Source organism: Manacus candei, unplaced genomic scaffold (assembly GCF_025592945.1).
Source record: "Manacus candei isolate 608988 ecotype Guabito, Panama unplaced genomic scaffold, ASM2559294v1 h1tg000077l, whole genome shotgun sequence".
Lineage (NCBI taxonomy): Eukaryota > Metazoa > Chordata > Aves > Passeriformes > Pipridae > Manacus > Manacus candei.
In genome coordinates this window covers 8,700,201-8,725,939 of record NW_026138125.1, presented here as the reverse complement: position 1 = coordinate 8,725,939, position 25,739 = coordinate 8,700,201, and the positions used below count along the sequence as shown (strand labels likewise).

The window sequence follows — 25,739 nt, the reverse complement described above, 5'->3', positions numbered from 1 at the left end:
TTGCAAGCTTGTTTTTGCCCAGAAAGAACAGGGAAGCAGAAGAAAAAGAATCTGAAACACAAATAATAGATTTTTAATAGGTACCCCTTAACAAAGTCTTCAGGTTTGCTGTAATCCATGCTGCCGTTAGCTTACTATCGTTATCAGAAGCCTAGTACAATGTCTAGTACACTGCTTTTGTACTAGACTGATGCTAGGATAATGAATGTAATCTATATGAATGGTTTGAACTAAAAAATGTATGACTACCACTAGCTCCTTCTTTTAGATTCTTTATTTTCTGTGTACATAACTTACAGGTTTTTTTGTTTCCCCCCCCTTCTCATATGTGGGCAAGATTTATAGCGTTGCTTCAGCAAGACTGAAGGAATAGGGGGAATATAGAAGAAACACTGGCATTCCTGGCAGCAGAGTCCCTCACTCAAAATTCTCAATTTTATTTAAACTAGTAAGATAGATACCTTACTTTACCCTTTGAACTTCCAGGGATGTCTTGTAGTCTGTTGTTTTGGTGCCACAACCCTGTCTCAAAGTTATTTGTTCATTAATACCACAGAACTGTGTTTTCCAGTAATGGAGAAACATCTGTATGCAACTTCTGTTTCTTTGAACTAATTGTTATCATAATTCTTTATGCCAGAAAAATTATCATAATTCATAAGTTGTTGCCGTAACTCTTTATAGCATTTCACTGTTTGAAATACATGCTGAAGGACAGAGGTGAGATTTGTAGAATTCTGTGTGCAGTGCTGAGCTCCTCAGTATGGAAGAGATGGAGCCACTAAGAGCGTCCAATAAATGGCCTTTAGGATGTTGAAGGGACTGGAGCATCTCTCCTGATGGAAAAGGCTGAGGGAACTCGAACTCTTCAGCCCAGAGGGGAGAAGGTTCAGGGGAGTCTCAGTGTTTATAAATACCTGAACAAAAGGTGCAAAGAGGACAGAGCTGGGCTCTTTCCAGTGGTGCCCAGTGACAGGTCAAAAGCCCACGGGGCACAGAGTGGAACCCAGGAGGTTTTGTGCCACGTGCTCTGGGCTGTGTTTGAGCAGGGAGCTGGGACCAGGTGACCCGCTGTGGGCTGGTCCAACCTGACCCGTTCTGTGAGGTTCCCCCCAACATCAGGAAACTCTTTTTGACTGTGAGGTGACTGAGTGCTGACATGGGTTGCCTTGAGAGGCTGCAAAGTCTTCACTCTTGGAGATACTTCAAAATTGTCTGGACACAGTCCTGGGCAACTGATTTGACGGGTCTGCTTCAGCAAAGGGTTGGATAAGACGACCTCCCTTTCAATCTCAACCACTCTGTGATTCCGTGTGTCACTTTTGTATTTTAGGATGTTTTAGTGAACTGTTTGAAGTTAGTTTGTGTTGAAATGATACTAGGAGAGCATGCAGAGTCATAAGTTTTGACCAGAAAAGTAGAATATTGCTAGTCTTGAATTAACAAACTCTAAAATTCTGAGGTCTTCAGGATTCATTGGAATAAGATGCATGAGGATTAAAAATACAAGCTACCTAATGTCATCTTTAAAAGATAACTTATTGTTGTTCTGTAATTTCTCAGTTTATACTCTTTGGACATTTAATGAACAATGTCCTGAGACAGGAGGACTTGATAAAAGTGTGCCTGAGGGAAATCAACAAATTTGGCAAGTACAAAATGGCTTTTTTTGTGGTGCTGTTATATCATGTTAGAAGAGAATGTTGACAACAGGTGATTTTAGTAACTTCATGATAAACTGTGTGAATACAGGGAACCCTGAGCATTACAGGTTAAACTTCTTTTTGTTGCTTTTCCTCAGAATAATAAAAATGGGAGTTTTTAAACTGTTTTATTATAAGCTTAATAGGAAGTTCTTCAGTTCTGTCTTTGATGGATTACTGCATGTATTTACACTGCCAAGTTCTGTTTTACCCAAAACCTGAGGGGAGAGGGAGAGGAGTTGATTTTTCTTTTACTGAAATTTGCTCCTTTGTTTTTTCCCTGAAAACCAACAATTTTTTCCATTCAAATTTATCTGTGCAAAAACAAAATACACAGCATTCATGTGTGTGGCTCCATTCTGTCAGCTATATTTCACCCGCTATCAGGGAGCAATATAATTTCTCTATTCCAGATTTTTGTGTGGTCATCTCTGTTGCCTTTTAGCTTCAGGGAAGTGAACTTTCTGTAGCAAGGGTCTGCATTTAGAAAAATCTGTGGAATAGACTTAACCCACTAGTGTGGGTTGTTTGTTTTTTTCAGGTAACGTGTTTGTACTTACCACGTGATACGATAAATCAGCTATATTTGCCTGTTAGATGGCTTGTGTCATATCTTGATGGTTTAGGGATAAACAACTGAAGATGTCCATTACTACTGCTGTTTTTTGTGATACAGGCTTTTTATTGCCTTTGATATGATTATTTGCACATTGACCAATCTGAAGCCTTTTATTGTTCCCAGAGAGTAATATATTACTTTAATGTTTTAATTTGATAAAATCTCTTCACTAGTTTAATTTTTTTATGGTTGTAATTCCACTTATTAATAACATTTCTACAAATATGAAGACTTAAAGGATAATATATAAACATATGATTTTTAAAATTAAGAAGATCTGTGTTTCCCTTTGATCTTTGCAGTGCTCAAGTTCCTTTACCAGCTGCAGGGCCTTGTTTTGGAAAGGCAGTAAACTTCAAAAATTTAGCAAATATTAAAAAAAAACAAAGAAAAGACCCCCAACAAAACCCTGCTTGTAATAACAAACCCCATTTTTACATAGTTTGTGGTGGTTTTGAAAAGTAATGCTGCCTTCACTATACATAGGAAACATAGGTAACTAGTAAACATACTGTCTGATTCATTATCTTGGAATTTTCACAATGATTATTAAGAGCAGTAAGAGAAGTGTTCAGGTCTAAATGTAGTGGGGTTGTAAACTAAGAAAGTGTACTACAAGATTTTTAATTTAAATAAAGTATTTTACTAAACACTGTTAAACAAAAATGAAGATACAACACGCGAATGAGATATGGGGTATTTTATTTTCACAACTCCTTTGTTTTCCTTCTGTGTTGTGCTAGTTCTGTTATAGGTGTTTGTTATTGGCATCTCCTGATACGAGGCTATGTAAGTGAGATCTGAGTACGTGCCTTTTCTGTAGGAGCATAAAAGCAGCAGACTGTGTTTCTCAAGGGTGGAGCAGAAGAGCATACATTGGGAAATACAGGAGGGAGAATATGATGTTACTGTCTAAGGACTATGCACTATGTGAAATAAGTGCTACTCTGATCTGTTTTGTATGATAGATGCCAGTTCAGGAGCCTGGGACTGTTGTCTTGGAAAAACTGTAGGTGTTTGCCCTACTGAAGGGTGTGTGTTTTGTACTGTTGTATTATGTTGACTTGATTTGTGGATTAATGGAAACTGTTTTGGTTCTTGTGAGCAGAATATTTCAGTGCCTTAAAGTGTTACGTATGTGTGCAAAAAGAAGATGCTGCTATGTTGGGGCAGGAGTGAATTAGAATTACAGTAGATTATTGTTGTTCCTTGATATGTATTTATAGGTAAAAGTTGTTTCCATTGCTAAAATCCTCTTATCATTAAATCTGTTCTTGTTTTTTTCTGATGTGCCTATAAAATATATGTAATGATATGTAGTAAATGGTGCGATCTTAGCATTATCTAAGATTGTTTTTACTGGAAGTGGTTTTGTTCTTGGGTTCCAGTAGTCCTCTGCCAAAGAAGCTTTCAAATACATTGCTCAGGAATATTTTCCCCCAGATTTTAATTTGTGACTTCTGTTTTATGAAAGTACATTGTGTCCTACCTGCTTTGGGTCATGTGGTTTCTTGTGTATTATTCTGAAAAATTAATTTTTGTATATATTGCCCATCAAGAGAATAATTACAAGTAAATGTAGAAAGTACCCGTGTTTCTGCCTCAAAAATGCTGCTTCTGCATAGGGTCTGAATTAACTCTTCAGTGTCACACAATGTGGGTGGTCTTTTTCTCCGATGGTATCTTGGGCTGTAAATGCCAGGTGATTGGTAGGGGAGGTTTAGATGGGATATTGGGAAGAAATTCTTGGCTGTGAGAGTGGGGAGGCCCTGGCACAGGTTGCCCAGAGAAGCTGTGGCTGCCCCAGCCCTGGAAGTGTTGAAGGTCAGGGGCTTGGAGCAGCCTGATCTGGTGGAAGGTGTTCCTATATGTACACGAACATATATATACATACTTTTTTAAAATTTATTTTTACAAGTTGGATTAATTGGTTTTGTTGACAGACTGGGCAATGTTTCTGTCATTGATGTGGGAATATAATGACAGAAGATCTGATGCAAAGGATGTTTCAATGTAGCTGTGCTTGATAACCAATTAATTTCCAATCTCATTTGGTTGAAGTGCTTTAGCTTGCGACTGGTAGTTGCTTTTATTAGAGAAGATACAAGATGTTTTCTGTTTGTTGCATCAGAGGGCCCCAAATTTCAAAGTTTTGGAGATCAAATTTTCTTTGTTAAGGACCTAGGAATAAGATCTTTACGTGGGAAGAACTATCTTCTTACGGCTTTCAGAGTAGGTAGGCCTCTTGATATTAGCTTGTGTACTTAATATAATCTAATTGTGGATCAGACCTATATTTCACACCTCATCTAACCATGTGTTACTAGATTTCAGTGCTGGGTGACTTATTGACATTTTAATATGTCTCTGTGTTGGCTGTGTGACTAAACATATACCTAGTAAAGGTGCCTATGAGAATTTGCAAAATATCAAAGAACTTCAAATTACTTATATTCATCATCATCATAGTAACTTACTTTCTCTACGCTTTCTCCCATTTCAGTTGCATTGCATTTTTGTTCTTAAGTATTGTATCCTTATCTATTAATTTGAAAAAAAAAAGACCTTTTCAACTTTCTAATAGGTTAATTTTTTTCTTATGTTCTTCCCTTGACTGATTTTTCCATCCTTGTTTTCTTTCTTTTCCCTAACCATGTTTATGTTTGTGTGATTATTGCTTTTTTAATAGTGTCCAGGGTTCTCTGAGTCATGTAAAACGCAGTGAAGTTTTGTTTATGGCTGGGATTGCTGGCTAATGGGACACTACACAAAACAATGACTGTGTGTTTTTGGCAGCCTGGAGCAGCTCCGTGGGTGCTGAAGTCATGTCCTGCTGCTCCCTCCTCCTTCGGGAGAGCTTACGGCATTGCGCAGTCTCAGGGTGGTGGTCAGTCTTCAAACAGAGGATCAAGTCCCTCCAATGCAGTAATTCTCACTTTCTCGTGTTGTGCTGCTCAAAATGGATGTTAAAGGATGAAATGGAACTTACTTTGCTAGAAGAAAAAATTCTTTTCACATTTTTCCTTTCTCTTCCACTGAGGGTAATGACAGGAAGAGGAGCAGTTTTGAATTTTTACTGGCAGTGTTCCTTTCTTCACTTTATACTGGCATGATAGAGTTGTTAATCAACATGTCCCTGCTTGTTAGAGAATAGCCTTGCCATAATTCTGGTTTCTCAGGTGTACTGCAGTGACACACAGAGAGGTTATATAGAATGGCTGCACTTTTTAGTCATAAGTATGCTTGCTGATCCCTGTAAGTGCTGAGTCAGAGAAAAATTCTGTCGTGTCTGTAGAATGTGGGAGTCGATGAAAACTAATTAAGCGATGCAAAAGCCTTTCAGCACTTTTGGGCAAGCTTTGCCAAAAGATCATTTTTTTCCCGAGTCTTGAATCTTGATCAAAATACCTAATTATGATGTAGACCTTGTCATAGCTGACATCATTGCTTTCAGCCATCACAACAGTGTGAAGGCCTGATGTGGAAAGGTTTGTGGCATAAGTGTGTCTGATGTGCTGACAGAGCTTTAACAGTCCACACAGCTTTTGTTTCTTCCAAAGGGATATTTTTTCTTAGTAGCTGAGTGTAGGAATCTTACCTTGTCGAGCTGCACGAAATGGTCAACGATGTGAATAAAACCCCGTAGCTCAGCGTTCTGAACTTTCTTACTTTTTGGCTGAAATTCTATTTTAGGGAGAGGATAATGATGCTACAGAAGTGGCATGTTTCACGTTTTACCTGAAGAATGCAAAAAGACTTACAAGTTGAATTGTTTTTTTAATACTACTGAACTAAATAAACCCTCAGATCAGTTGCTATGCTTTTGTGGGCTGTTGCGCTAAAACAGAAATAAGCACAAAGGAAGGATCCTCTTTGTTCTTCATACAGCGTATATAGAGATTTTCAGCATTTGGAAGTCAAATAAAGTGTAACTGCTATAGTATGAGAATTAATAATATTTTTAAAATATTTGAAAATGGTCAAACAAATTTAAATTAATGGAGACTTAAAGATAACAGTTCAGAGGAGAATCAGGACTCTACCTAGAAGGTATTTACTTGGTATGATTGTAACAGTTTTGTGCCACGGGTGGTTTAAATTGGATATTAGTAACAATTCCTTTCCTGAAAGGGTTGTCCAGCCCTGGAAGTGATGGAATCTCCATCCTTGGAGAGATCTAAAGGCAGTGTGGATGTGGCATTTGAGGACATGTGTTAGGGGTAGCCTTGGCAGTGCTGTGGGAATGATTGGATTCAATGGTCTGAGGCCTCTTCTGACCTAAATGATTTTGTGTAAGTGGTCTCTGTACACAGGAATTGAATATGAGAGAAGTCTCCAGCTGCACAGATAAATTTCTTGGATAAAAGAATGCAGTGGAACTGTGGGCTAGAGCCTCAGGCATTTTAAGGCCAATTCATAGCTTCTGTGTGCAGTGCTCCAGCAGCTGACTGACTCCTGGTGTATTTCCTCTGCAACAGAGGAAATACAGTGTGCACACTGAAGGATCAGGTACTTATAGAAGAGGTTTTTGTGGCTTCTGCTTTCATAAAGCAGTGCCAGCATACTCATACTCACCATAAAAATGTGGCCTCCCGCGGTTAGGATATTTGTCTAAAAATGGACAACTCCCATTTTCTGCTGCTCAGATGATTTCTTAGTACAATGAAACTGAATTAACATTTCTTACCTTCATTCTGTCTGGACAAAGTTAAAATGTAAAGGCCTTAGTTTCCTGCCACTTATAGAATTTTGTCTAATGAGGGTGAAGAGTGGTTAGTTTTTTGAGGACTGATAAAGTAATAGCATGAGAAAACAGGGCATTTTGGGTGAATAGAAATTATGCTTGTGTTTCTCCTTTTGAATACATAATGGCATGACGAATGTACAATTGCAAATAAGTGGAAGAAACAAGAAGATCTTAAAGAAACGAGACTCAGTGGAACTTGATGATAAAATTGAAGAGAGTTCAGTATATAGGTTTTTTTGGTGGGTCCCCATTTCCCACTCCCCCAGTTTCATTATTCCTGTTCAGAAGACACAGCAGAAGCTGTCAAGAGCTTCACCAGTGAAGGGTTCTGCAGGACAGCAGGTGAGTGTCTGAGCACTGTATCTTGGTGGACCAGTACTTGAATGAGTCCTTGAGGTGAATGTGGCATCTCTGCATGGGAGGCTTTTTGTGCGGTGGCTTTAATGATTCTCTTAGGTCGTTGTTGCACTGGGAATGTCCTGACAAGGCCTCATCTGGAACAGAGTTTATTTTTGGTTTGTACCAGAAGGATTATTCGTACTCAAGAAACATGGAGTTAAAGTAGGTGAGAACATACACTAGGATTCTGAGGGTAATTTGGAGACTTATAGAAGGATTTGGAAGAACTTAGGCTGGTTTAGTTTAGCAAAATTAAAACCTGAGAGCTTGCATACTCCTGCCCTGGGGTCACAAATGCAAAGAAAACAGTGTAAGAAACATAGAAATTGTTAGATTCAAACAAGTGGGGCTAAGCTGATGAAGAACAAGTTTAGGCTGAAAACCCGAGGAATGTAAAGACTGGAGAAGGAAACCAAATTCAAAGATGGTACTTGATCCATTATGAGAAGGATTGTGTGATGTGGGATGGGAAGGAAGTAAATTTGATCCAGGAAGTAATTTTCAGTTCTGTGCTCTTTCCATATTAGTGGTGTGGTCTGTAGAAGGAGGGAGGAGGAGAATTCCAAGCAGGCAAAACCCAACTACATAAATCTTGTAAAAGAAATTAAACCCAGAACCCAAACTCCTATGGAAAGCATTTGATTTTTGTTACTTAAATATTCTTCATACTGATTGATGCCCAGTCTTTACTAAATATGATGCTGAAATACTGAACCTCTGTTGAATTACCAGTTTTCAAAATCATAAGGGATAATTTTACTTTGGCAGGTTAAACATTTTCTAAAATTTTTTTTTATTGGTCTTTTGTTCTAAATCCATTTTTTGGAATCATTTGTTCTCCACATATTAGTTCATCAAAGGGGATAAAAGTACTTAAAAAAATAATTCTAAAAATACATGAGGGTTTTTTTTTAAATCAGGTTACTTTTCTAAAACTGTATTTTAGGGACATGGCTTCTTTTTTCCTTTTGACTATTCCACTAGAAGGGGTTTTCAAGAAGCATGTTGTGTTAGTTTTTAATAGGTATTAATGACTTTACTACTAAGCCTTTTAAAACTACTGAAAGTGGCACATCTTAAATAGAGAAACTTGCTTCAGGTTGTTTTTTTTTAAGTTTTAGGGAACAAGGGGGCCCCTATTTTATCAAACGTTCTTTCTGTGAGGTTTTCGAGAACTGCTGGTTGCAAATGTTAATGGAAGTGTGAAACAGTTTGATCAAGTTCCCTCATTTCACTTTTTCAGTCTTTTATAAACACCTTAACGGTGTTAGCTGCCCTGTCACAGTAATCTTTTGGAGCAGACAAGTCCTGAATTACTAATGAAAGCCAGGGAGAATGTAACCTGAAAACCCATGTTCTTTCTGTCTTTGCAGTATAATTCAAAAGGACACCAAGTCAATTTTTAAAAGACGGGCATATCCTTTGTAGTATGTTTGCATTGGGGAAAGAAGCAAATTGTAGTTCAAGAAAGAAAAGGTCTTTCCTCACAGCTTTGTGTGAAAATGGTGCAGGTTTTGATGCATTCTGCAGTGCTTTCAGATACTAAATTTCGATTTAACTGGGAAGATACCATTGCCAGAATGTAAACCAGTTATTCTAGTCTTGCTTAAAAACCCACCTTGCAAAGTGATAACAGTAACAAAGGTGGGAATTCACCCCACCCTGTCTTCCCACTGAAGTCAAACCTCAATTAACCATTTATATGCTAATATTAAGCATAGGAAGCTTCCTTTTTCTTTACTTTGTACACAATAAGGAAATAGCGCAGGAAAACCTGATTAGGGTACGTTAATGTTGCACAGTTAGTAATGAAATTTGAAAACAAACAATAAAATCATTCTTGTCCACATTAACTGTCCCATTCTTCCATGGACCACTCTACATTTTCAGTTCTTTCTGTTATTTTAAATATTCAACTTCCACCTGTTTCCATTGGGTGTGGAATGTTGGCTGTTTCTGGCATTTTGTTCTCAGACTGCATTAGGATTTTGTCTGTATTTAAGGATACTTTGTAGTAATTGGTTCTAAAAACAAATCTAAAAAATAAATCACAAAAATGCTTTTCTGTTGGCTTTAATGGAATAACTGTGAGTACAAAAAGGGAGAAGAAACTAGTTTCAAGGACTTCTGTTATTGCACAGTTAAATGGGAAATCCTGAGCTTTCCACCATTGTGTATGTGCAGTTATGTCAAGGAACAGAATATTTAGTCTGAAACAATATTCTTTGGTCCTTTTAAGTATTTTTTTCTTCTACTGGACAGAGAGGTTGGTGTTGTGTAATTTCCTTAAGTTCATGCCAAATCAGACCTTTCCACTTAGGGCACCTGTTTACTCTGTACTTTGGGCACTAGGGCCAAAACCAGTCTGTGTGCTTTTAATCAGGGAGCCATGGTAAAACTTGTTTTTAAAACTGTTACCTGTTCTTACTTGCAGTTATGCAATCTTTTGTATTCAGTTACTTAAGTACCTATTCCAGTTTCTTGTGGAAACTTTGTTTTACAAGTTTTTGTGCTTCTAGTAGAGTTGTAGAGGATTTTCCGAGTCGTGATCCTTTTCATGTACTAAGGATAGAAAAGAGACTTCTCTTTCCTCCCAGTCTTTTCTTGTTTCAGAGTTGTTACCCTTGGGAAATAAGTAGGCTGTTTTCTGGTTTGGGTGGTTTCTCTTAGGGGTCTGGGTAACTTTTCCTTCTCCGGGTACAAGGCTGAGGAGGCTGTGGCTGTGCAGTGTCCCTGCCTGCTGGGTACCTCAGTAGCCGGTTATCATTCTGGGGGAGTGGCAGGCAGGAGCTTTAAGAGCTCTTTTCACTGTCCTCAGCTCTACTGAGCCTCTGACCTTTGTCCCAAGGGTCAGGTTTTGGGGGGCTATTCAATGCCCTCAGGACTGATTCCAAAGCCCAGACTTAGCAGTGCCAGAGGAATAGATTAGTCAGAAGTAGAACAAATGTGCAGAATTTTAACAGAGATTAAGTACTTGAGCTTTGAGCTTCATCTAATGCAGGAAATGCAACTTAGAAGAAGAAATACAGCTTTGTTTCTGCTTTCTGGAGGACAGTTGAGGCCTCTAGTCAGCCAGCAGAATGGTTAAGAGTGTAGCAAAATACATACTTTTTAAAGTTGTCTTCTCTCCAATGAATTGCTCCTGCTTTTTAAATGGCGTAATTACTATATAGTGTTGTCTTCCATCGCTTCTGTCTTTCTTGTTTTTGGTTCTAGTAGGTTGGGTTTTTGGGGTAGGGTCAAAGTATGGCAGTAGGGTAGAGAAGGGGAATACTAATGTTTTGATTTCTCCTTGGGAGAAAGGTTGATGATGTTGCCACTGACTGTTGTGAGAAATGATTTGTTCCTGGCTGTCCTTTGTCAAGGGAGAAAAATACTTATTGTTTTTCTGGCAGACCTAGGAGCTTGACACTGGTGGCCTTGACAAACAAAAAAGCAGTTGGTGTTAATGGCCACACATTTGCAGGTTGTAATTAAGGATGAAATTAAAAAAACTGAGTGTTGTTGATGCAACTGTCTACCTAGATTTAAGTTGTTACTTAGCTTGCCTAACTCTGTAAATGGAGTTCTTGCTCCTGCAGATGACTGAAGTTTTGTTTGTGTAAATTTATTAGTGTGCTTTTTTGACTGTGCCATGGTGAGGTAGGCAGACTTTGTGCTCCGATCAGTGTGATGCTGTAGAAAAAGATCTAGAGTGAAAATACCCGTTTTTCTATGCATGTGTTTTCTAAAAACTCTGATATGCCATTTCCCTGTAGCATTTTTTGATATTTAGGCAGTTATGCATATTTGCTTGGTTAAAATTGCCTGTCAGTGTAGCTCAAGAGAGCATCTCTGAGCTTTCTAAAGCAAGTATCTGTTTAATGCTACAGAAGATATTTTTAAAATATCAAACTGTAAAATTTCACTGAATTTTACTAATTTTCAATGAAAACCCCAATGATATTGCATTTCTACTACTTCAGCAAGTAATGCTTTCCTGAAGTGGAAATGTTGCATCTATTATTATGTTTTCTGTGTCCTATACAGTGTGTGTGAACTATATGTTTAGAAAAACTTCATCTATCCAGGGAAAAAAGTCTGGGAAGTAAACAATCCAAACAAGTGTTCAAAATTATTTTAAGTTTTAAATTTTCTGTGAAATATATGTGGATTTTGTACTGACACAGGGCCACTTCTAAATTCTCATAGCATGAGGAAAACTTGAAATCCTCATGCTAGAGAGTGTCACTAATGGAATGAAACTCTGGTTCCATTATAACAAAGTTGAGAATTTCCATTGATTTTTGGGAGGCCAGGACATTGGGGTTTTTTTTGCATTTTAACAGAAACATTTCTTTGGTTTACTGTATGCATCAAAGGGGGAACATGTTACACCATCTAATTTACAACTTAGTAAGGGGAAAATGGGTATGTGTGTTTAAACAGCTGGTTGCAAACAAAACAAGGGTGATTATATAACATTTGTCTTCAACTGTTCTTGTTGTAAGGGCTTTGTATCTGGCAGTGGAAAACAAAGTGTTTTCGCTGTGCTGGAAATGCTTCACATACTTTTTTGGGGAGAAATTTTACTGTTCTGTTTGATGTGTCTTTCTTTGTCCTTGTAAAAGTTACTTGATGACTCAGCTGATCATTAATTGTTTTCTGTTTTCAGGTTGCAAAACAGCCATGTCCCAGAACTGACCACGCTCCTCACAGTAAGTGAGCTGTAGCAATAAGCATTCTGATAGTTTTCTGAGAAGCATGACTCATACAAGGAAAAGGAAAATGTTATGTACTGAAGGGCTTAATGCTAACATCTGCATCCAGGTCCTGGTTTCAGCCAGACGTTAAGCACAGCCTTGACTAAAACTTAGAGATTTGAGTACAATTACTTTTGTGACTTTGTGACTATTGAGTAGGTCTTTAACAATTCATGTCCACAATACTGTTGTCATTCTCTGGATTACCTTGTGTATGTAGGCTTGAAATACAAATATGATAGAATGTAATTTTAGTGTATACCTTTAGTAGTTTCGATGTCTGATGTTATACAGTTAGGGAATATTTAAAACTAATTGTGCTGAGAGTTTTGATTCCAAAATCGATTTTAGCGACTTCAAAAAGCATTTTGCGTAGTCAGAGAATACATGATATTTTGCTATATGATGAGCATGAGTTATGCTGTTTTGCTAGACTACTAGGAAATGAAAAATTCTGCATTCGCATCAGTTTGCTTGGGTTTTTTTCAGGATAGCTGAAGAAAAACCTGTTTGTGTCTTACTCCAGCACTTTGCTTCAGACAAAGTTAACAGTGACAACCAAAATAGAGATTTTAACAGCAAGCCTGACTGCCTGTTTAGCTCATAGATGCAATTTTCAGGAACACTTTTTAACTTCTGTTGGACTTACTGTCTGTGAGGTATGTAATACAAGGGAGGAAAATCTGAAATACATTTGGAATGATTTTTCAAGTTTATTGTTTTCGTGTTGCTCATGTTAATCATCAGTTTTTCATATACTTGTGATAAAATACCATGAAAACAGTGAATAACATACTTAAATTTGTAAAGACATATTGTAAACTTATATGCAGTAATGAGATATGTTGGTTACCAAGAGCCTTGTTTAGATCCAGGCACAGGACTGTGATACAGTGGAGCCTTACATTTCAGTAGCAACTTTCTTGCCCTCATCCCAGACATAACTTTACAATCAGTAGAGATAAAATTTGCACTGACAGTAGGGAAAAAAAAAGTCTAAATCAATCATGTTTGCATGTTGGTTAAAATAATTTTTAAGATGAAATGTAGAAGGCTCGAGTTTCAGAAGTGCTTTCTGTGCAATGCAAAGACAAGCTGTTACAGCCACTGCTTGTGACTTAATACAGTGTTTACAGGAGTGGTAAGAGCACCAACAGCTGCTGAATTCAAAGAGCAAATAGGTTAATATGGAGAGGGCAGATCTATTAAATAGGAGGACTCAAGTGAATGAAAGTTCAAAAGAACAGTTTTCTAGTGAACATATTGCTTAGCAGGCAGTGATAGAAGAGCTGGTAAGAGCGGGAGGTAGGATAACCTACTATTTTGAAGTCAGGAGCAGCATTCTGAACCACTTAAAAAAATTAAAATGCAGAACTAGGAAAGTAATTAATTAATTTGCTATAATAGAAATATGAAGACTTTATCTAGGATTTAACATTTACTGCAGGCATCAGATATTGTGACACTTCCTGTAATGCAGTACGATACTGCCAGTTGCTGTAAGGTGAGCCATTTTACTGGAAAAACCTTCATTTCATAAAGACTGAACCCTGTTGTTTTGTTAATGAGGTAACATTTTTTGCTGGGGTGTCCTGAGACTGTTTGCTTCCCAGCTACCAGTGTCTGAAGAAAGATAGTGAAACTTTATAGAAGAAGCTTCCAGTTTTGCAGAGAAGGGAATGTAGCATGTAGTTGGTACTAAACAGCACCTGTATGTTTGACTTTGAAAGGCTAAACCAGCTTAACTTTCTGATTTGTGAAATCTTGTTTAAAAAAAAAAGTCCTTTACCTTGGGAAGGAGATACAATCCCATTAAGAATACAGATGTATTGGTTGGGTAAAAATTTGTCTCTGACTTCTCTGAACACCCTAATGTTACAAAGGCTCCTTCCTCAATGTTTTGGGAATTATTACCTACAAACAAGTCTAGACCCTACTCTGTGGGGCAGTTTTTCCTAGACCTACAACCATGGAGCGAGAGATGCCAGCTGCCCTCTGTTGTGTTACTGTGTGGAATCATTAGGATGAATGCTGAACAAAAAAGTGCCTTACTCAGGAAGTAAGAAGAGTACGCCATAAATGGCTAAGCTGACATGCGTAACTTTTTTCCCTTTAAATATGCAATTGGAGAAGAACAGGAGGAAGTTGTAGAGAGGTTTGTGCTTTTTGATGAGTTTTCCTGTAGGCATTATAAAATGCAAGAGAAATAGCAGTTGTAACAAATGGATTGCTTAAGGGAGAGATTAAAAAGATTAGGAAAAATGGCAAGTAATAATTCCTCCTGTGTTATGAGTTTTCGTGTTGGTGGTTGGTTTATTTGTTTGGATTTTTTTCATGTTAAAGTGATGACATTTTAGATAGGAAGTTCTTGAGAATACCTTCTGCTCCCAAAATACAAAATTCTTTTAATTCCTGATCGTGGCTCTTTTTATTTGTTCCAAAAGGTGGCGGTGGAATTCTAACAGTCCCACTTTATTTGTGGAAACAGATAATTTAGAATGTTGACACAGTACTTTAAAGTTATGCAGATAATACTCTCTAAAAATTTTATATATGGTTGTAACAAAGCAAGTTAATAATGTCTGTAATGAAACAAATGAGTTAAAAGTAAAAAATTAGTGCAGCAGAAGGCTGAACAAAATTTTCTGGAGTAAAGTTAGGAAGTTAAGAAGTGAGACCTCTGACCAAAATTGTGTTGACAAGGCAGGTCTATGAGAGATGTTGCCATTACAGGAATACTGGAGTTGGTGAATATTGTGGTTAGCAGAAGAATCCTTGTAGGTGAGATCTACACTGAAGGGGTTTCTTTCCATTTTCTTGGAGGTGAGGGTGGAGGAGAAAAAAAGAGTGAGGAAGAGCAAGATGTTAAAAGATTCAGAAATCAGACTTTCTAGAGAAAGTATAAGTAAGGATTTGACAAGTTCTGCAAGCTCCCAGTTTCTTTTCACAGTAACAAAGTGTGCATTGGCCTACTTGGAATTAGTGGCCGGGCGTGTGAAGGCAAACAGCAACAGAAAAAAGTGTGAGAGTTTTTCTTGCTGTCACCAGGTCCACCAGAAGTTCTGCATATTTCAGTTACTGGTTCTAAACTATAGAAACCAATTGCCAAGAAAAGCCTTTTTCTTACATGAAATTTAAGTGTATGTGAATAATAGCCTGTTACAAACTAAATAACAACACAGCAGACTTGTTAGGCAGACTTATTTTTTTTTTAAATTTTATAAAACCATATGCTTTATCACTTGTCAGCTTCTGTGTCTCAGAACAAAAGAAATTGAACAAACAATGTGATTGTTGAACTGTAAGTGAAATTTGATAAGTCTAGGAACTGGCAGCTAATGAGAAACTATTGATAAAAACTTACAGCGGAGAAGTAAGGGGCAAAAAAGAAGAAAAATTTGGTGAACTTGGGTTAAACAAAAGTAGTTTTATGCTTTCAGGGCAATTTGTTAGCTTCCTCTTTACAGTTGTTCCCATTCTTACCAAAAACTTGCTAAACCATCTAATACATAGCTGTATTTGCCTTTTTTCATCATGTAACTACTCAAAAGGATGTAGAGAATTCATGGAGAGGTGCATGTGATTATGGAAATGGTACCTCAGTTTTTATATTCCCCCAAACAGTTCTGGGGCTTACAGTACAAGGCAGACATGGACCTGCTGGAGTAGGTCCAGAGGAGGCCACGGGGGTGCTCTGAGGGCTGGAGCCCCTCTGCTCTGGAACCAGGCTGGGAAAGCTGGGGGTTCACCTGGGGAAGGACTTGGGGGGTTCACCTGAGGAGACCTTAGAGCCCCTAGAGAGGCTCCAGGAAAGCTAGAGAGGGACTGGGGACAAGAGATGGAGGAACAGGACACAGGGAATGGCTTCCCACTGCCAGAGGGCAGGATTAGATGGGATATTGGGAAGGAATTCCCCCTGTGAAGGTGGGCAGGCCCTGGCACAGGTTGCCCAGAGAAGCTGTGGCTGCCCCTGGATCCCTGGAAGTGTCCAAGGCCAGGTTGGACGGGGCTTGGAACCACCTGGGAATAGTGTGGAAGGTGTCCCTGCCCATGGCAGGGGGTGGCACTGGATGGGCTTTAAGGTCCCTTCCAAACAGAACCGTCTGTGACTATGAAAAGAGGCTGTTCATGGTTTGTGGTAATAGTATTTGAAAAGGAGGAGTTCGGTTTTTTGCAAGTGTGGGTGGATGTACACTTGACGAGCTCAGAAAAAATACAAAAGCTTCCAAAACCAAAGAACACGAGAATTTACTTCCTTCGTACATGTGTGAGACCTGCAGATTTAATTGCTTCAGCATAATAACAACAATTAACATTGACTAAGAAACTGCATGATGATATGACTGTAGCAGTTTTATGTGCTTGCAGTAATTATACAGAGTGTAAATAAAATACAGAGGGTAATTGTGCCATTTTTCTACTTATTTTACATAGTTATTTTTAGACATTTTAGAAAATTCTCTTATTCAAAAATTAAAAGTAGTTTATTACTGTATGTTGTCTGCAAATATGGTCATTGGGTGTGTACTTTTATATCCTTGGTTGTATGTATTTAGGTTCATTTAATGAGGAGAACAAATTAACATGCTACATCAAACAATTATGGAAATGAAATTACAAAAGGACTGAAAGTTTCAAGGAAAGAATTAATGAACTGCATATTTCTCTGTGGAATGCCTAGTTTTATTATAGTTTTCTTTTAAACTGATAGTCTACATTTGATGTGTTATAAGTTATAATAGGACGACAGTTAAAAAACCAAAACAAAACACAAAACCCCGCTACTGACACAACTTCTGTAAGACTTGCTCCAAACTGTGTTAGTGCTTCTGCTGCAAACCAGATTTAATAATGGTTATTTGCTGAGAGGCTTAAAGGGCAGATTTTGATTATGTATTGTCAATCCATTGTTAGGTGGAATAAGTGGTTTATTAAGCTTTACTGTACAGATGTCAACTGGAGGACCTCAGATGTAAATTGAATTTTCAGTTGTAGCACGGTGTTGTTTAGACCAGCTGATTTTATCTTTGCAGTAGCAACAATCCATTTGCAGAAAAAAGGTGTTCTTGTTGTTTACAGTTACTTCGAAAATTTAAAAGTTCAGAAATCTTTCAAAGTATATGTGATTAGATTAGGGTTTTGACTTTGCTTTGGCTTTCTTACAGAAAGAAGTGTTCTTAGCATTTAAATACAAAGCTTTTTCCGCTTATGGAAAATGAGAAATATTTTTTCTAATTAAATTTCAGAGTCTTAATATACAGTAGGTCTGTAATTTAGATGTTTAGGTGAAGACAGCATTTCTAGTCAACTACTGAAAAGATAATTTTCCATATATAAATTGTTGCAGCCTTATCTTTTGATTCTAAGTCTTCAGGAACTGTTCTGCTGGTAGCTCATCTGAGCGTTGTGTTCCTGTTTCTACTAGAAAGCTGCTTTTAGTAGGAGTGGACCAATTCACCACAGGAGAGCTCCAAAAAGTGTGGTCTGTATAAGGTTTATGAGAAAGAAGGGATGCCATGGCCTGATGGGGAAGGAAATAGGGACGCGACACTGCACAGAAGGGTCCGACAAGGTGGAAGGTCGGGGTGCAATGGCCAATTTATTGAGGAGAAGGAGGACTTATATGGGGTTCAGGGGAGGGAGGTCCAGTAACTGGGGCGGAGCATGGGACGGACATCTCAGGGTGCAACAGGACTGGGGAGTAGGGAGGAGGAGGGAGGAACTTGGGAGGAGTCAGGTGCTTGGGACCAGTGGGAGCTCACTCGGCACTGTGCGTTTTTCGACCAGTCAGTGTGGGATGAGCGGGAAAGCAGGGGAGAGTAAGGGAGTAAACAACTTTTGGCGGGAATAACTGGGGACAAGTCCAGACAAGTCTGGGGTGATACAAATCAAGGGGTAATACAGAGATATATGTGTGGGCACATTAAACTGTGTTCAGAACTGGGGTAAAAACATAGAAGTCCATAAATTGTTGTTCTCCTCAAGCATCATACAGGTCTCTCCAAGCTTGGAAACGCTGCCATTCTGTTTCTTGTTCTTCCACAAAGGGAGATGTAGTGTATGTGTTGGAGTTTTTTTGCTGTTTACCAGAATTCATAATATTACTATCAATAATTTTATATTTGACTTTTTTTAAAGTCTTAATTCCTTAGGCAAAACTAGATCTGCGTTAGTTAGTGTCTTATTTTAAGGTAGGTAGCAAATCCTGTGATAAGAAAAGAAACAGTGAAATGAAAAGATGCGAAACTTTAAAGGCAACTGGTTAAATAAACAGCGAGAGCTCTTTTAACTTGACAGCTGGAAGAGCTTAAATGTATATGTTGTGGGAAACTGATGTGAAAACAGGACAGGTTGGTGACTGGGAGCAGCTGATCAGAACCGCTCTTCAGCCACGGGTGAAAGGCACAAGGCCTTGGCTTAGTCTTGATTTGTGGTTGTATCTCTTCTGCTACTTGTAGCATCAGTACTTCATAAATTGATCTTAACAGTAGGTAAATAAGAAAAGAAAATTTTTTTTTTTTCAGAAATTTTTGCCGAGCAGGACAGGTGGAAGCAGTAGCAGAATGCCCCATCCCTGGGAAGTGGTCAGTCTGGCTGGAGGGGGCTTTGAACAACCTGGTCTAGTAAAAGATGCCCCTGCCCATGGCAGGGTGTTGGACTAGATGATCTTTGAAGGTCCCTTTCAACCCAAACCAGTCTGTGGTTCTGTGGAACACTGAAGTGGGTGCTCAGAGAGCATGCAAAAGCTGCGTCTTGTTTACTGATAAGGCTCTGAACAACTTGATTTAACTTGGAAGTTAACTGGGGGCTTTGAGCAGGAGATGGGACCAGGTAAATCCTGTAAGATCTTTCCAATCTACACAACTTTATGATTCTGTCTTAACTACAGAATTCTTAACTATCTTCCTTTTCTTCCCCTTTGTCTCTTTCCTCCTAGGATTTTTAAAGGAGGAAGGTAGAATTAGAGAGGCAGTATATAAGGAATTGATAAGTGTGGTGCTTCACTGCAGGGAATACGTGGTGGTAGAGAGCTGCTGTTGTGTAAGACTGAGAGGTATTGGATATCTAAGTGATCAACTCTTGTTTTTACCACTGTCCTTCAGTGTCCTCAGTGAAATATTTTGTAGCTGTGGTGCTGTCTCTCAAATCTGGCCATGCCTCTGAATGCTTTATCTTGATCTCCTTGGCTCTACTGCTTTGTAGTACATCCTCTCAGAGAAGTGCTGCATTGCTTTTCTGTCAGGCTTGGTTTTCCTTGGTCTGAGAACAATTATCTTAAATTTGGATGCAGCATGGTGCCCTTCTTCAGGTTTGAGTCTTCAGTGCAAAGAACAGTGAGCAATGGAGTGCTGTCTGTATTAATCTTGGAGCAAATATGGTTCACACAGGTGCTCCCTTGTGTTCTATATTTTGCCAACACACTTTAACACTACTAAAAAAATGAAGCAATTAATGCCAATGAGGAGATTGGTGTAGGGGTAGCTGAATTGCAGATGAGATAAGTAGCAAAATGTATGTTGATAGCAGGTGGAAAATTGGACAAGTTTGATGGGGTTTTTATGTTTGATTGGTTTTGGGTGTTTTTGGTGAGAGATGTGATATGCGAGTGTCAGGTGAATACCCGTGAGTCATAAAATAAACATGTTGGATATATATCCGTGTATATCTGATCCTACCCTTTCCAAGGCAAGCACAAAGGTAACACCTGAACTAGTTCAGCCTCGTACTGCAGTCTGCCTAAACCCTAGTGTGATTTAGCCAGAGGAGTTCTAGGGTGCAAGGTATTTGAGGAGATGAAGAGACATTTTTTTCCATTTAAAAAATATTCTGGCTTTAAATTGTGTTTATTTTTGGAATATTAAAAGCAGCCTCAACAAAGGGAAGTGCGCAGAGAGCAGGTGGAAGTAGAACAGGTTGAAATTATGAAGTTGTTGACACTAACTTCTGTAACGGGAAGAAGGACATAAGCAATGAAAAGAAAGGATGGGATGTAAAGCTGAGATTGTAAAATACGTACTTGACAGGTGTTATGAAGTAAATTTTCATAAAGGTGCTTGCAAGCTTCGTCTAGTGTTCAAATATTTTGCTCTTGCATATTTAACATATTGAGGGTTTGTATGGCAATAATTGAAGATCTGGCTGTGCAATCATATGTGCTTACATACATGTTTGTAATACAAAATGGTTTCTTCTGTGGCCCAGTTTCACTGTAAAAGCAGGCTGGACATTTGCATGTTTTAAAATTAGTCTAGAGTGCTGACATTTACCTGCATTTCAAGACTCTGAAAGTTGCTGTCTAGGAAGACGTTCATTAAAGTCGTGTTGTGATGAGCCTGATGATGGAGTGTGTATTCTCATACTTGACAGAGAGCGTATGTGTGCATATATGTGTGTGTGTGTGTGTATATGTATGATTGGTGTTATCAATCTGGGTATAATCTCTTCTCTCTGAGGATCTAATTCTTTAGTACTCATTCAATAAGGCAAGATTCCCTATCCTTCTTTGACTCAGCTCTAACCTGGACATTTTTTTTAATCAGTTTATATATACATCAAGAGATGTCGAGCTGAGCTGCATCTAGTTTTGTTGCTTTCACTGAAGCTGTGATAGTTTATTCTGCATGGAGGTCTGTAATAAAGATCTTACCAGGCATGTTCTGTTTATTTGGAAAAGAAAAAAGTGGATTGTGATGCTGTGCATGTACATTATGTAAGTACAAATTTTAAAACTATCAGGTGTTTTCTAACTCTTTTTGTATGTTTTGTGAGCATTCAAAAGGTTTTCTTTTTAGGTTTTCCAAAGGTAATTTATTTAAGGCAAACACAGCAATGAACAGGATGTAGAACTTGGAGTTTTAATATTCTTGCACAATTCATAGGAAGTAAGGAAATTGTATGTTAGAGTACAGCTTAAATGCATATCAGTTGAATAAAGCATGGGCTTAGAGCTTGTTGAGGGGTTGTATGTATCATCTGCTTTAGATGTATTACAGAGGTGATGTCAAGGTGAAAGCACACTTGCAGAATGGTTGGAAATCATTGATATTCTGACTCTGAGGCTGTAAATGGCTCTGTGGCAGATGGAGGCTTTGTCAAGGAAGAAAAATGGCAGCTCTGCAACATCATAGATGTTTTTGCTTAGCGGCTCAGCACATAGGCTGTGACCTTCCAGTGTTCAGGCGTTCCTCCTGTACTTAAATAAATTGTCCTCCACTTTTACTTCCTAAAAGTAGATAAATAGTAGTCATCATAATTCAGTACAATTTTAGGTGTTTCATTGTGAAAAAAACATAAATGTGCTTTATTGCTAGGTATTAAAAGTAAGCTTTGAAGGATGCTTGTGATTTCTGCATGAAGTGCCAGTAATAGCTTTTAACTAAGCGTTGTGTAATACTGAAAGTAAAGGTGTGTTTGTGTGCATAGGTGCAACTACGAGTACAGCACTATATGAGATCTGTATATGTGAACTGTTAGTTCTCTGGAATATTTTAAACACTGTAAACTGGACAGTGTTAATTTTCAGAATATGTTCATACTATGGGCATCTAGGTTTGTGTGATTTATTCCAACAATACAGAGTTTGAGACTATATATTGAAAAAGCTAGTTCAGAGAGGATAAATATGGTTGATAAATTCAGTCTGATTTCCGAGTTCATGTTTTTTCTTATTGATAAAAATTCAAGTATGTTTCAGCACCTGGCAGCATCTAATTCTGTGTGCTGCTGATACGGTTTCATCTGTATTCTTGTATGAGGTTGAGTCTATATTTTTAGAATGAGGGTTCACTTTTATTAGTAGAGTAACTGGTTTCCATGTTCTCATACCTATTAATGAAATTCGTGCCAAGTTGTGTGAGTTATGACCTGTACTTAGGGTATATGTGTGATTACGTAGTGCTAACAGTTATGTACCAGTCACATATTTCATATGTACAGCAAATTTGCATATCTCAGTCTTTCACCTTTAATCATTTGAATTAAGACTGAATTGTTTAACAGTTTTCTATATTCTTAGGCTCTATATACACTAGTTTGATATCTGATAGAACCAGTGATGTCCGTTGGTGCAGTAAATGACTTTAAGAGCCTGTAACGTCTTATAGAAGATGCTCAGTTGGACAGTTGATCTATATTACAGGGCGTAAGTCGTTGTTAAAAGTGCAAGGTTTTCACAGCTATCACCTACCAACCATACTCTTTAGCCTACTTGACAATTGTTAGAGTTATAGAAAGCAATCAGTGTGCATTACAGAAGAAAATGACCCAGCACTTTCAAGGGTCAAGGTTGTTTCATTAGAACCTCTTTATTTCAAACCCCGGAGGTCATATAATCTTTGTTTTTAAGGGTGAGCCCACTATAATTAATCGTACCTCCTCTATCTCTTCACTTTCAGTCATTTTGAGATGTAATGTGGTGAGAGAGGGCTTTGTTGCAGAAGGACAAATGCTTTGTAATTGAAGCATAAGCATTTTTGATAGTGTGATTGAGGACAGCCTTCATACATCTTTTTATTAGGACCTTGTAAAGCTAACAGATGAGAGTAAGACCTCTTCATATGACATATGCGTGGATGCTTATATCCTGTAGCCACAGATCTTTAAAAGTGAGAGTCATAGAAGAAAAAATAAGGACGTGTGTTTTATGTTTTCAGCTTTCAAGGCTCTCAATGAAACAGGTGCTTGTTAACTTAGCAGTGGAGCACATATGAAGAGAGTTTATGGGAATTTTTTTGCTTTCAGTTACTTACTTAGTTCATTATGTCCGGTATCTTGATGGTATTCTTCCAGGGTTGTACAGTGCCAATTTGATATGACTGATGTCAGGGATGGTTAAGTCCATTTTCTAACATTTAATTACTTTTTTCCTCTGTGTTTTCAGTGGTCTTTTTTGCTTTCTGTTTCTTGGGTGTTGTGATGGCCATCATAACTTTAGAATGACTGAATGGTTTTGTTGCACCCCTCAAGATAAAATAAATTACAAATTCCTTTCATTTTTTCTGTGAGAGTTTTGTGTGCAATTTTTGTATACTAGAGTAACTTTTTGTCCATTCTTTTACTTAGAATTAGGATTTTGGACTGTTAGTTGAAAAAGAAAGGAGAAAAACAAGCAAACACCCCTACCCACCCATGTGCGTCCCCCCAACAAAAAAGCCAGCCCTACCAAACAAGTCAGCAAATGTTTATTCTCTACTGTTTTGTATTTCTTTTTGGTATGACTTTGGAGCTTAATCGACAGCAATGCTAACTTGATAGTACTGTTATAGTAACAATGTATTAATTCAATTAAAAAAAAAATCTGTGAAATGGGAACGGTAGAAAAAATTAGTGGGCTGTATTTTAGTTTTAATAGTTTTGGTGTGATTTCAAAACATAGGTTCGATACTCTTGGAGCTAGGGGTACAAATGGGTTGCTTTTTATCTACAAAATATAAGACAACGTATATCCCACAAAACCAAAATATGGTATTAGTATAATGTGAACTCCATTCTGTATTCATTTCTTCTTCAGTGAAGTGGTTTGTGTAACTGCAATGTTACTTATGCTCAAACATACACTGAACTTGCTGGATTGTTTTACTTGTTTTCATGGTGATTTTGCATGTTCAGGCAAAGAAATTACACTTGTACTCGTGTAATGATTCTAAATTTTGTCCTGTTTAATCATTAGATAAATAGAGAGGGGATTTTTTTTAAAATGTAGCATTCTGTTAAATTCTTGTATTAATGGGAATGCAACTTGAGCTACGAAAGTACAGTGTGTTTCAAGCGACACCCAATTTTTATTAGATACTCCTGCTGTTTCACAGGGGAGATAATACTCCTTTGTCTCTATAGCACCCATTGATTTTTCATTCAAGACTACGTTAACAATGCTGATAGAACCCGTGCAATTAGAATCTACATTTAGCAGTAACTAGAGAAAGAAATTTTATGAAATAAAAAGTGTTTGGTGTTAACAGAATATTTTGCAGTATTGCTGTACTTGAAGCAGTGAAACCAGGAGGACAGGATACTTGAAAGGTCGAGGAAAACTGAGAGAAAGAACAAACGATGCAAAAAGAAAATGACACTGAGGTCTTGGTTTAATACATATGTATTCCAGGTTGATGGCTGATTTCATTAGCAGATCTCATTGTTATGCAATGTCTGTTCTTCTGCAGCAAAATGAATATTGTATTCTCAGAGGGTCTTGTCTGTGTGTCTATGTGTACATTATGATGATAAAGAATATATTTACAGTTGTTCCAAGCTTTTAAAACTTCTGAAAAACCTTTATAGTTTCAAAATAATTTAATTTTGATTTTACAATAATGTGGTAAATTAATGGTTATTTTTATGGAAAATAGCAGTTTAACCCTCGATCTCTGTGTATTTCTCTACCATGTTTGCTACCTATGTGATCTTTTCTCCAAAATCTTCAGTTTGACTAAATAGCAGTTATTACTGAATTTATCACATATATATATAAACATACGTACATATATACACATACATACACATATATAAAAAAGAAAATTAAGAATTGATTTCTGTAATGCTTTTTAAACTGGGTGATAGTAATATATATAGAACATGGAAACAAACGTCATCTCAGTCTCAAACCTCATAAAACTCAAATAACTGTTTATATTTTAATAGATTATACTGAAGAATATTGGTAATATTTTATTTTTGTATATTGATGTATAAAGGTACAACATATCAATATGATATATTGATGTATAAAGATACATCAACTTTATTATGAAATGGCATGTTTTGGTGCATAGGACAATGAGCTACTTGAGATACTGGTGTGCTTTAGTTTCTTTTGTTTCCAAGTTGCTAGTTAAAACCATTGTTTCAGTAATACTAAGACATTTTGATAATCATAATAGTAAAAATGAGAAGGAACATATGAGAACACTTTCATACAGGAAAATTAAAATGTACTGAAATGATTTAATTCTGTTATTTTTCTGTGCTATTTCAGTATTTATTCCATATATATGTACTTTGTGAGATTGAAATCTAGTAGTAAATGTTTGAAATGCTAATAAATAAATGATAATTTGAAAGTTTTAATGGTTTTGTGATTTGTTCTAGGTGATGAGCCTGCATGAAGAATGCTTTTGGGCATTGAAGTAATGTAAACAATAAGCTAGTTTTCTGGGTTTTTCTGTGAGTGACTTTTACATGCCTTGAAACAATTCTGTCCTTACTGGGGTTTTGGTAGAGATGTATTTAACAACAGTAGAATATGGCTCTTTCTGAGTGATAGTTCAGTGGTAGCTACCATGTTTATTCCAATTCCAGGATACTATTTTAAGGATCAAATTGATAGACGAAGTGTCCATGTGTTTTGTAAACAATTCAGTGAGGAGCAAAGGGGCTTTAAAATGAAGCTTAATCATGAGCAATGTCACCAATAAATGTGACCAGAATATGGAGGAGGTAGAACAAAGAGAAGATTGCTGCCTCTCTTGCCCCTGGGGAAGGAAGCCTCTTTCCCTTGGCTTTGGTAGGGCTATAGACCAGCATAAGGATGG

The 25,739-nt window shown here is 37.5% G+C and overlaps 1 protein-coding gene across 15 annotated transcripts in view; it reads left to right on the top strand.

Moving 5' to 3' along the window:
- BAZ2B (bromodomain adjacent to zinc finger domain 2B) overlaps nt 1-25,739 on the top strand; it is a 115,092-nt gene that overhangs the window by 16,791 nt on the left and 72,562 nt on the right. For 13 of the 15 annotated variants that reach the window (XM_051810385.1, XM_051810373.1, XM_051810383.1 and 10 more), the window contains exons 2-3: nt 12,123-12,165; nt 12,700-12,869. The gene's annotated coding sequence lies outside the window, so the exon portion shown is untranslated. The remainder of the gene's footprint in view (nt 1-12,122; nt 12,166-12,699; nt 12,870-25,739) is intronic. The other 2 variants (XM_051810369.1, XM_051810384.1) reach the window with 1 other exon arrangement.